The following is a 12,466-nucleotide window of genomic DNA, read 5'->3' as shown; positions in this document are numbered from 1 at the left end:
CAATTACAAAAACTAGCATCAGAAATGGGTAAGTGAATGCGGTTACTTAGATGGCTAACGAGAGTTGCATTCTCTATAAAGAAGCTCACTTATTCGAGATATACCCACGTAACCCACAATTTGTCCACTTTGTAAAAAATAATCCATTTTTCAATACCTACAACCTTGGTTAGCAAAATCACCAAATTTCTCTTGGGTTGGAAATCAACAAGCATGCGTCTACCATCATAGTGCCCAAAGAGATGGACCACCTGGGTTCTGTCAAAGATAGAATGGACACCAGCCGGCATCAAGCTCATCGTAACCACCAATGACTACACCTTTAGAAAATATGTTAAAAGAATATATATATATAAAAATGAGGCGGTTCTGTGAAGTCAAGCGACATCCATTCGAAATCTTGAACTTCAAATGGAGCAGATCATTGAAGAATTGAAAAACAAACCACAAGGCTCACTACAAGCAACACTGAAGTTCCTTGCACTGCAGGAAGTTCAAGCAAGGAACAATGTCATGTAGTGACATTGAAAAGTGGTCGCATAATGAAGGAAGATCAGAAGGAAAAGCAAATCAAACTTACTGATGAAGCGCAAACACATTCTTTTGGATGAAAAGTTTGATCAGCAACCAATACAAGAAACTCAAATACCATCACATGAAACCTAGGAGGAACGTAGGTACTCATCTGCGATAGCTTCTTATTCAAAGGTTGAGGAGGAAGAACGATGAAAACCAATTTCAACACTTCCTCGAAGTGTTAAAATAGTTTCATTTTAACATTTCACTCATTGAAGTGTCGGAGAAAATGCCATCTTATGCCAAATTCTAAATAGAAATCATCTCAAAGAAAAAAAAGATGAAAATTATGAGACTGTCGCACTAACATAAGAATGTAGCACCATTATACGAGAAAGTATTCCACCAAAAATGCGAGACTTGAGAAGTTTCAATATTCCCTGTTCCACTGGAGAAGTATACATAGGGCAAGCCCTATGCGACCTTAGAGCCAACATCAATCTCATGCCATTATTAATCTTTAAGAAACTGATAATGAGAGAACTCTACCCACAATGGTTACTTTGCAACTGGTAGACTATTCCTTGGTATATCCAGAGGGGAAATTAGAAGATGTGCTCGTAAAGGTGGATAAATTCATCTTGCCAGCTGATTTCATTTATTAGACTGTGAAACTAATAAAGATATACTTATCATTTTGAGAAGACCTTTTCTATCTACAGGAAGAACCTAAATTGATGTGTACAAGGGTGAAATCACCATGCAAGTTAATGGCCAGAAGATGAAGTTTAACATTCTTAAGGCGATAGAATATCCTGATTAGATCAATGCATGCCAAACAGTTGAATTGGAAGAAGATTGTCCTTGTAGACTGGAATTTGAAATTAACGAAGCGATGGAGTTGAAGGATGAGACGAACACAACATTTGAATCTTGTTATGCAATAAAAGATATGCAAAGAAATTTTGAACCTTTGGGTTTAGAAAATCGAGAAGGCAAAATCAAGTCTTCCTCGAGCAATCGCTAGTTTTGGAGTTGAAAACGCTCCCTGCTCACCTGAAATATGCGTTCCTTGGTGAGAACAATACTTTACCTATGATTATTTCAATAACACTCTCAGAAGAAAAGGAAGATGCTCTCTTGAAAGTTTTGAAGAAATATATTAAGGCGATAGGGTGAACCCTAGCAGATATCAGGGGAATTTTCCCATCCTATTGCATGCACACGATTAGACTCGAGGACAGAAAGGAAGGCTTTATTGAACACCTAGCATAGGCTCAATCCTGCAATGAAGCAAGTTGTCAAGAAAGAAATTATTAAATAATTGGACACGGGAGTCATTTTTCAGATTTTAGACAGTACATGGGTCATATCCGTACAATACGTCCTGAAAAATGGTGGAATAATTGTAGTTCCTAACCAAAACAACGAATTCATTTCAAGACATATGGTTACAGGTTGGAGAATATGTATGGGGTACAGGAAGCTCAACACATCTACTAAGAAGAATCACTTTCCCTTGCCATTTATTAATCAGATGTTGGACACATTAGCAGGAAATGACTTCTTTTGCTTCTTAGATGGCTATAAGGGGTACAATTTCAGGCTATGTAATGCCTCGAGCATTTTCCAAAGGTGCATGATGGCCATCTTCTCTGATTACCTTGGGAAGTCAGTTGAAATTTTCATGGATGACTTTTCAGTATATAGTAAGAGATATGAAGTATGTCTAGCTAATCTTGAGAAAATTATGAGAAGTTGTGAAGACACCAATCTAGTCTCGAATTGGAAAAAATGTCATTTCATGGTAATAGAAGGAATCATGTTTGAGCACAAGGTGTCTAAATTCGAGCTGGAAGTTGACAAAGCTAAAATTAAAGCCATAAAAAAGCTGCCACCACCTACAAATATGAAAACACTTTGAAGTTTTTGGATTCTACCATAAATTTGTTAAGGATTTCTCTAAAATCGCACGACCTTTGTAGACCTTTCGAATTTTATTATAACTGTCTTAGAGTGTTTAAAACTTTGAAGCAAGTGCTAGGCACAGTGCCTATTTTGGTTGTAACGAATTGGTCAAAGCCATTCAAATTGAAGAGCAATCTAAGTGATTATGCGATGGGTGCAACCTTAGCCCAACTCAAAGGCAAAGTTCTTCATCCAATCGCATATGCAAGAAAAAATCTTGATAGTGCACAAAAGAATTGTATGACAACTGAGAAAAAATTGCTCGCAATGGTGTTCGCCGTGGAGAAGTTCAGATCGTACTTGTTGGGATCGAAGGTGATTATCCATACAGATCACTTAGCAATCAAGTATCTTATGACCAAAAAGGACGCAAAGCCGCGTTTGATCATATAGGTATTACTATAACGAGAATTTAATACTGAAATCATTTTAACAAGGGATCAAAAAATAAAGTTGCAGACCATCTATCACGGCTTGAAAATGTTGAATGTGATCGCCACCAATCAGAGGTGAATGCTTGTTTCCCTGATGAATATTAAAAAGTTGATGAGTTCTTGCCTTGGTATGCAGACATTGTCAATTTTCTGGTATGCAAGCAATTTTCAAAGGAGTATACGTTGCAACAGAAGAAGAAAATTATGCGTGAATGCAAATTTTACTACTAAGATGAGCCACATCTTTATAAAAGAGGCCCAAATTATATTCTAAGGCAATGCGTTCTAGAAACTGCCTTTCTTCTCATCTTATATCAATGCCATGAGTCACCATTTGGTGGCCATTTTGGAGATCAACACACATCAGAGATTATGTTATGAAGTGCGACAACAACCAATGCATTGGGAATATTTCTAGAAGAAATGAGATGTCGTTGGATGTTATCCTAGAAGTTGAATTATTTGATATATGGGAAATTGAATTTATGGGCCCATTTCCGCCTTCTAATGGCCACAACTACATTTTGGTAGTTGTTGATTATGTTTTAAAGTGGGTTGAAGCAATTTCATGTGCTACAAGTGATGTGGCAACAATCTTAAAATTCCTACATAAAAATATTTTCACTCGCTTTGGCACCAAACGTACCATCATAAGCGACGAAGGTGCTCATTTCATTAATCGCATCATCAGCAAGCTTATGATTAAATACAATGTTCATCACAAAACTGTGACAACTTATCATCCTTAAACAAATGGTTAAGCTAAGGTGTCCAATAGTGAGATCAAATCCATACTTGAAAAGATTGTTAATTCAACGTGAAGGGATTGGGAACAAAAGTTGGATGAGGCACTATGGGCTTATCGCATGGCATATAAAATGCCTATTGGAATGTCCCCATATGCATTCGTCTTTGGTAAAACTTGTCATTTGCCTTTAGAAGTTGAACATAAGGTATTCTAGGCCACCAAGAAGCTCAACTTTAATATGGAAACCACATGAGAAGCAAGAAAGCTGCAATTGCATGAGCTTGATGAGTGGGGATTACAGGCATCTGAGAACACCAAAATTTACAAAGAGCGTATGAAGCATTGGCACGACAACACATCAGTAAGAAAATTTTTGAAGTTGGCCAGAAAGTCCTGTTATTTAACTCACGTATTTGTCTATTTTCAGGTAAATTAAAATCGTGCTGGTTAGAACCCTTTGGTATCCTCATGGAGCGATAGAGCTAACACATGAAGAGGGGTCAAATTCATTTAAAGTTAATGGCCAAAGGATCAAGTCATAGTTGGAGGTGATTTCGATCATGAAAAAGCCTCCATTGATCTGGAAAAACCCGAATGATGTTGATTGGAGAGTTCCTGTGTTGAGAAAGTTGTCATCTTTTTAGGAACATATCATATCGTTTTTTGTACCCTTTATGCATTTCTTTTAGCTTATTTCTTAATTGATTGCTTTTTTGAACTTTTGTGAATATTGATGGCTTTATAAGATTGAATCTGTCTAGGTATAGTTAAGAATAGGTTTTATACGGATTGAGTGTTGCGATGAGTATGCGCTGAAATCTTAACTCAACACATTCTAATTAAACTCATTGCAGGAGAGGGGACCTTGAATGACAAAATATGATCATTACGATCACTAAAACGACACCATTATGAGCGCTACCTGACATTCCGTCACATCACGTTCATTTAATGTGCATGCATCATGATGACATCAATCCTTGAGCCAAGTGATTGATCATTTCCTCCAAGTGATTGATCATTTCCTTTCCCCTTGTGCACCTATTTAAACCTCATTCTTTCCCTTTTTTTCCTACACTTTCAAAGAACCCAAAACTCTTGCGATTTCTGGCAAGCCCTTGTCCGTCGATCATCACCTCTTTTCTTCCTCACCGAGCTTCCAATTCAACCACATTCTCCTTCTACACCAATGGCCCACCAAAATGACACCTCTTCCACCCTCGCTGCCACATTCTCTTCGTCCTACGAGGTGGTAGTACCATCAACAAGCCTCAATCCCATAAATTTTCTGATCGCCCCCGCATTGGTGTATGCTCCACCATCAAATGTGGTGGCTTCTCCACCATTCAGCCCTAACCTTCTCAGGCCTACCTCCACAATCTGACTTGATCCCGCATTATCACGATCGTCATCCCACAAAAACGCATTCAACCACGGACTTCTAACGCAAATGAAGCAAGGAAAAAAGACAAACAAGAAGTGTACGGAGATATTCTAAAAATTTTGAAGTCACTCGAATCTCTCGAAGATGAAGGTGTTGTCAACTAGCCTAGCAAGGTGGAGGCTGGATTAGAAGTCTCACTGCATGGGTTTAGCTATGCGGTGAGTGGCCTTAAGGCGCTAACATCTAATGCACCAAGCCCTATCAGCCCTAGGGAAGGGCCCCTCGAAAAGATGTTTGTCGCATTCGAACAAAAGAAGGCAAACAAGAAACAAGGCAACATGAAGAAGGTGGCGTCTCATTGTGTTGACTTAATGGCTGAAGAATAAGAGTTACTTCTATGAAAGAATGCCAAGGAAGGTAGAGGGAGAAGTTAGGAAGAAGTGACAGTACTCTTGCCTCTTCCGCAGAACGATTGGTCGCAAACTTTGCCACTAAGGCTAAGAAGGTTAAGGAAGGCTTTCAAATGCTGAGAAAGGAAGCCAATATCCTTATCGCCGTGAGGGAATTTCATCACAAAATACGCGATGAGAATATTGAGAGAGGTGGGGCTTCATGACAAGTGAGGGCGAACGAGTCGATGGATAGTGCAGAGTGTGCCGCACATGAGTTTGAATGATAATAAAGGGAAGAAAGTGATGAGGAAAAAAGAGCCTGTCGGGAGAAGGCTCAACGCATTAAACATAATTTGAAGAAGATTCAAAGGGACAAATAGATATTGAGCAAAGAAGAAGAACAGAAGAAAAAGGTGGCTGGCAAGAAGAAACAACTAAAGAAGGTGACAAAAGTCATAAAGAAAGAAGCGGCACTGAGAAAAGTAGCTTTGAAGAGAGAAATAAAGAAAAAGTGCCTATAATCAGGGAGGAGGAAAAAGTGCCAAAAAAGAGGCCACCAATCTTGCTTAAGATGGATTTTTCTCAAAGAACGTACTATTGCCCACCTTCATCACAGACGTTGTAAATGCAATGGGGTGGAGAGACTTTTGTGAAGAGGTCAGAACGGTCAAGCCAATAGCAGTTCCCACATTCTATGATGGGATGCCATATTCAGACAGATATAGAGCAAACGTTGGCAATGTGAAAATTGGATTCGACATTAGGAAAATCATCGATGTATACAATTTGGACGATATCCCTGACACTGAAGGAAACAGAATCATCAAGGAGCCAACTAATGAAAAAAAAAAGATGCACTGAGAGTGGTCGCCCAACCAGGGACCAAATGGACCACATCTTCTAAGGAATGAAGACTTTATCGCCACACAACCTGACGCCTGAGGCAAACATGTGACTTTACTTCACTAAAAAGAAGTTTTTCCCCCATGACGCATGACTACTCAGTTTTGAGAGAATGCGTGATGGCAATTTACTACAAAATGTGGTTGATTCTGATCAACATTGGCCATATTATCGCAGGGCAGATATGGACTTCGTTCGTGAAACCAAAGGGGCAGCTGTTCTTCCTATCATTAATTACAAGGTTGTGCACAACGCAGGGTTGGTTTGAAGAAGAAGAAGAAGTGGAAGTGAGAGGCATACTCACAGGTCATTCTCTTTGCCGCCTCATGAGATTACCAGCGCATCAAGTCGAAGTAGCCAACAAAGCTACGATCCCTACAACAAGCTCCAACTCTTCTAGAGCCTTCTCAACAAAAGAGCGAAAAGTGGTCATTTCGCCAAACATTGATGAAAGGGTAACCGCATCACCCCAAGTTGAGAAGCCTCCTGCCCACTGAAGTAAAAAACTCCTCGCCTAAACCTAGGACACTCTCCCACACATCAGGACGAATTGCATAAGGAGTCCCCTAGATTTGGTGTTGATCTAAATAAGTGCCCTCCACCTCTTGAAGAACCCCTCTCCTTATTTTTCCCATTACACCAAAATTACCAATGCCTCCATCTGGTCCCTGAGGAGTCAGTCCCAAGAATCCAAACAACCATACCTGCTACTGATGACCCAAGCTTGCGAACTTCTACACTTGAAGTAAGTGGTGGATCGGGCATTGGTGAGGCCAGTGAACACCAAGCCGACAAAAGAAGCCAACGCCAAAATCCCAAGGCGTCTGAAGAAGTTGACCCATAAGTTGATGAATGGTAAAGATTCCTTCATCATGACCTCTAAGGGCCTATCATAGGTGGTCCTAATAAGTTGTCACGATAGCAGAACATGATCGCAAGTCAAATGAATTACCTGATGTAGTAACAACAAGAACTCGTTAGGCAACACAACGACTTAAAAGAATTTTTCCAACACCAAGTTCAGGCAGTTCAACACCAATAGACCATTACCAGAAGTTTCATACGCTAGCAAACGCAGAGGCAGCACAAGCAATTTTACTTCATGATTCAGTTTTTCCAAGATGTTCTGGCTCACCTCGTGGTTGGACCTGTCATTCCCTTGCATGTCCAAGCTCGTTTGCAATTTTCAGAAGAAAACACACCACCGCAGGAGCAAAATGATAATTATATGGGCGAAAATTAAATTTGGGGGTGTTTAATCTCCCTTATTTTTATTTTTATACTCGTTGCATTTTGATATTTAATGATTATGAATTCCTCCAAGTGCCAATTTTTCTTTCCCTTTTCTTTTAGCTTGTCTCACGCATATATTTCTTGATCTCTTAATATTCTTCTTTGTTTGGTTGTGTTCCACAAATGACCTCAATGATAACATCGTGCTACCAACGCAATGATCAGTGTGACTAGTGTTAGTACTTAGATGTAGGACTTTGCCTTAGGAAACATTTTTTGAAGTTAGTATGTGTGCAAGCTGTATCTCAAACCTCTTTTGCAATATATTTCTGATGCTATCGCATAATTTGATTTTCAGTAATGAGGATCTTGCTGCCCTCTAAATTTGGAGGTGGGAGAGGTTTGAGTTAAATGTGTTCAAAATAGATTTGTTTTTAAATCTCATAAAATCTCCTTATTTTTTTTTTTAAAAAAAGAAAGCATTGAGATCGGATCCTGCTCGTAGTTGGATTTCTGCATGACACCCGTGGGGGCAAGCCAGAATGAATGTAGGAATAATTGAGATTGGTCTATAAGTATATGGATGAGATTGGGTACTTTATCTTGGTGACACTATTGAATACGACCCATTTTGTATACTGATACAAATGATGTGATCCCAAAATCATTCATATGGAGACATTCGAGTGGAGGCATTATATGTAATGAGTTTGCATAAGATCGGACCTCAAAATAGTCACTTTTCTTTATAATAACCGTTTACTGTTAAAATCAATTATTTCAAATTCGATGAGCTAGGGTAACTTGATCTTAATCTTGAGCTAACTATGAACTTCTATTTATTCGGGAGTATCCTTTGATTTGCATAGGTGAGATTAGTCCAACAACACTGCTCACTAAGCCTCCCATTTTAGGGTAAGACCGGATAGATAGCTGAAGACATAGTTTTGCAAAGTGGAACTCACTCCTGACCAACTTAGGGTTAGCAGATAGTTTGTTTTCTTAAGTTTTGATTCCTAGTCTGGAATAACGGGCCCCACCCTCTTATGATCGAAAGGGTCATAGTTTATTAATTGGACTATACACCAAATTGTTCAATAGATGATCCATGGGAGATTAAGGAGCAAGATGTATTTATAGGGATAAAATGGTAATTTGAACCTACCTGTAAATACAAACGATGTGTGAAGGATTGACTTATTGATTATTGTTAAAGTGGACAAAAATATATCTATAGTGAGGAGAGTTCAACTATCGAGCTATAGTGGTATGTCTCGGTAGTTAACGAATATTTATTAATTCGGTCTAAAGAGTTTAGCCTATTATTCTTAAATCATTGGAGCTCATGATCTGTAGGTCTATAAGATCCCTCTACTAGCTCGTAAAACTATTTCTTGATTTAGTGAATTGAACGAATTTGAAATGTTCAAAATCGAAATTAGGGTTTTGAATTTGAAATGTTCAAATTCAATTTAGGGTTTGATTAATTATATTCGATATAATTAAAACGTTTAATTTATCGAAACTAAACAAAATTGGAGAGTTTAAAATATTTAAATATTGATTTAAATATTAATTACATGAATAGGATTCATGTATAAATTAGGTGGTTAATTAATTTAAAATTTGATATTAAATTATTAATTATTTATTTAATTATTTAAATAAAACAATTTCAATTTTGAAAATTCAAAATCAGTTTTGAATTTTTATTTAAATTTAAATTTAGTGAAAATTAAATAAAAACAAAATTGGAAAAGAAATTGAAAATTGGAAAATTCGATTTAGTGGTTCCAATATTTTCAAGTTCGAGGTGGATTAACCCCCTAATTAACACCTAAGTCCACTTTGTTAGTGGTTGTTGAAGTGTCATCAAGTTGATGAACAAAGTGTTTTCATGAATTTGTTGTTTAAAAACTTAAATTTTCATATTTTGAACTTCTTCATGCATTCGAGATTCTAAATGCTCTCCAAAAACCTTCTTTCTTCCTAACCCAAAATTGAGCTCAATCTGAGATTCCACCATTCAATCCAAGTTGAAGATTAGTAGAGAAGATCATTATGGTGGTCTACTATCAATTTAGAGGCCCAATTCGTGGAGAAAAGTAGAAATTTCAGATGTTCATCAAAGGTATTGTACTCTTGAAACCCTATTTTTGTAAATTTTGGTTTAAGCATACTTTTAAACTCAAATTAAGTGTAATTAGAGTGCTTATTGATTCTGATTTCTTCCGCTGCATGTTAGTTTATTCTATTACCTTTGTACCTCGAGGATAACACTAATGCCTGTGTTTAGATAGGTATTAGAAATCTAATTCTAAAAGATCTTACTCAATGAAATATATTTTTAATCTCTCATGCATGCAATCCTCATCGTAAACCTCTTGTTGAAATTTTCTATGGTATTTTTGTAGTTCTTTTTTAGTAATGAAGACCTTGTTGACCTCCAAAATTTGGGGGTGGGGAGGTTCGAGTTGATGCGTCCTCTAGTTTATAAAAATGTTCATAATTTCATTTAATTTTTCAAAATAATAAATAATAAATAATAATAATAAGAAGAAGAAGAAGAAGAAGAAGAAAAAGAAGAAAAAGATGAAAAAGATGAAGAAAATATATTTTACACATAATAGAAAAACTCCACTATCAACGCACAAGGGTAAACCCAACTTGATATGAGTTAAGATTGGGAATGAAACTTACTCAAAGTTGGATGTCTGCATGACACTCGTGGGGGCAAGCCAAAATGAAGATGAGTAACTAGGACCAACACATCCCAAACTTTGCTATCTAAGCCCAAGAAAGAAAACATAAATTTTAAATAAGAGTTTTGTCGCAAAGGGCACTTGCTCGTAGTTGGATGCCTGCATGGCATTCGTAGGGGCAAGTTAAAACGAATGTGAGTTACCAGAATCGATGCATGGGTAATCTAAGAAATTAAAAAAAAATGAAAGGATTTTTGTAACGAGAAAACCTTCCAACGCATTACTGAACTTGAAAGATGGAAATGTTTTAAAAGGAAAATAATTTTTGAAGGATGTGCTTGCCGCATGAGAGATCGAGTATATATGGTTGGGGTTGATACCCTAAATCTTGTAGAGTCTATAGTTTGTAATTGTAATATACAAACATTTTATTTATTCAATAAAATATGTGATGTTTTATTTTAAAATTAGTTGCATTAACCACAAACCAATAAACTAACATCTAGGGTTATTTTGTAGCTTAAACATATATGTAGAGACATACGAGTGGATCATGTTTAAGTGATAACCTAAATGGTCTGTAGTAGATGGAAAAGGTTGGATCAACCTTATCCTTGTGACACTACAAGTATGACCCACTTTGTAAATGTTACAATTATTGTAAACAGCTACAAATGATTCGATCTTGATCATTCATGTGGAGACATGTGAGTGGGGCTATTCTATACAAAGGAGTTTGTATAAGGCCGGACCACGAAATATTTAGTCTCATAATATAATGTCATTCATAATAGAGACTTAAATTTCACCAGGATGGCCATAGGTAACATGACCTGAATCCTGAGAGAGTTGTGAATTCCTACCTTTGAAGGCAGTCCTTTGATTTGTATGAGTGAGAGTGGCCAGATCGCTGACTCAACAAGCCTACCATTTTGGGGATTTGTTTGATTGGGAAACTGGGAACACAGCTACACAAGATACACTCCTTCCCCAATGTTAGGGCAAGTAGATAAATTATTCCCTTAAGGGTTGATTTCAGGGCTTGAACAATGTGGCGCCACACCCTTTCCTGGCCCGTGAGGGTTTTGATCATAGTTGGACTATGATTTATTGTTCATTAGAGGAATTAGTGGTACTTAAGAAGTTAAATGTAACTATAGGGGCAAAACGTTATTTTTGGCCCAGTTGTACTTACAAGCAATTTGTGAAAGGTCATTGTACTATTGATTGGTTATATCCAATGGACACAGAAATATATCTATAGTGTGAAGAGTGCAGCTGTCGATCTTTAACGGAGTGCCTGACAATTAACGGATGATGAATAATTTAATTAAAGAGTGTAATTAATTATTCACGTACCATTAAAGCGTCAAGCTATTGGTCCATAAGGTCACTCAGTAGCTCAACGAGATTTAATGAGAATCAGTATTTGGATTAATTTGAATTGTTTAAATTAATTGAGGGAATTAATTATATATGATATAATTAATTAAATTTTAATTATATGTGATATAATTACTATAATGTATTTGATACATTATAATATTAAGTATTTATGAGAGGAAATAAATATTTTAATATGATTCAAATATTAATTATATGGATTGGATTCATATAATTAAATTTAATGTAAATGTGATTTATATTAAAAGCCATTGGTGAGAGAAAATTGAAACTATAGACTATATTGTATTTGATACAATATAAAAACTATAGATTATATGTTATATATGATGTAACATATAGTTATGTATATTTGTATAATAAATTAGTTATTTTATAATTAATTAATTAAAAAAATTTAATTGGTTAACCCCATTTCGCCCAAGTTGTTGCGAAACTGGAAAAAAGATTTATCATCTCTATGGGATTAAATCCCAAGTTATTGCGAATAAAAAATGAAATGATGAGATTATGGAAGAATATGTAATTACACCTATCATTTACAAGCTTGCATTCTTCTTGGGTTTCGGGCGGAGAAGAGCGGACATGGGGCAGATTGCAAGTTCATGCCATCTATAGAAGTAGGAGGTCAGTTCGTGCCACTTGTGATCCATGGATCTCCGATCGGGAAACGGTAAAGCCAGCCCTGAAACATCTTCCCCGGATGCTGGTCGAGCTTAAACTGCTGGGGCAACGGCGGGTTGGGGGGCGGGTATGGCATTGGAAGGCCCAGCTTGTTACCT

This window comes from Benincasa hispida, chromosome 5, assembly GCF_009727055.1.
Source record: "Benincasa hispida cultivar B227 chromosome 5, ASM972705v1, whole genome shotgun sequence".
In the NCBI taxonomy this organism is placed as follows: Eukaryota; Viridiplantae; Streptophyta; class Magnoliopsida; order Cucurbitales; family Cucurbitaceae; genus Benincasa; species Benincasa hispida.
Note: the sequence above shows the minus strand (reverse complement) of the source record.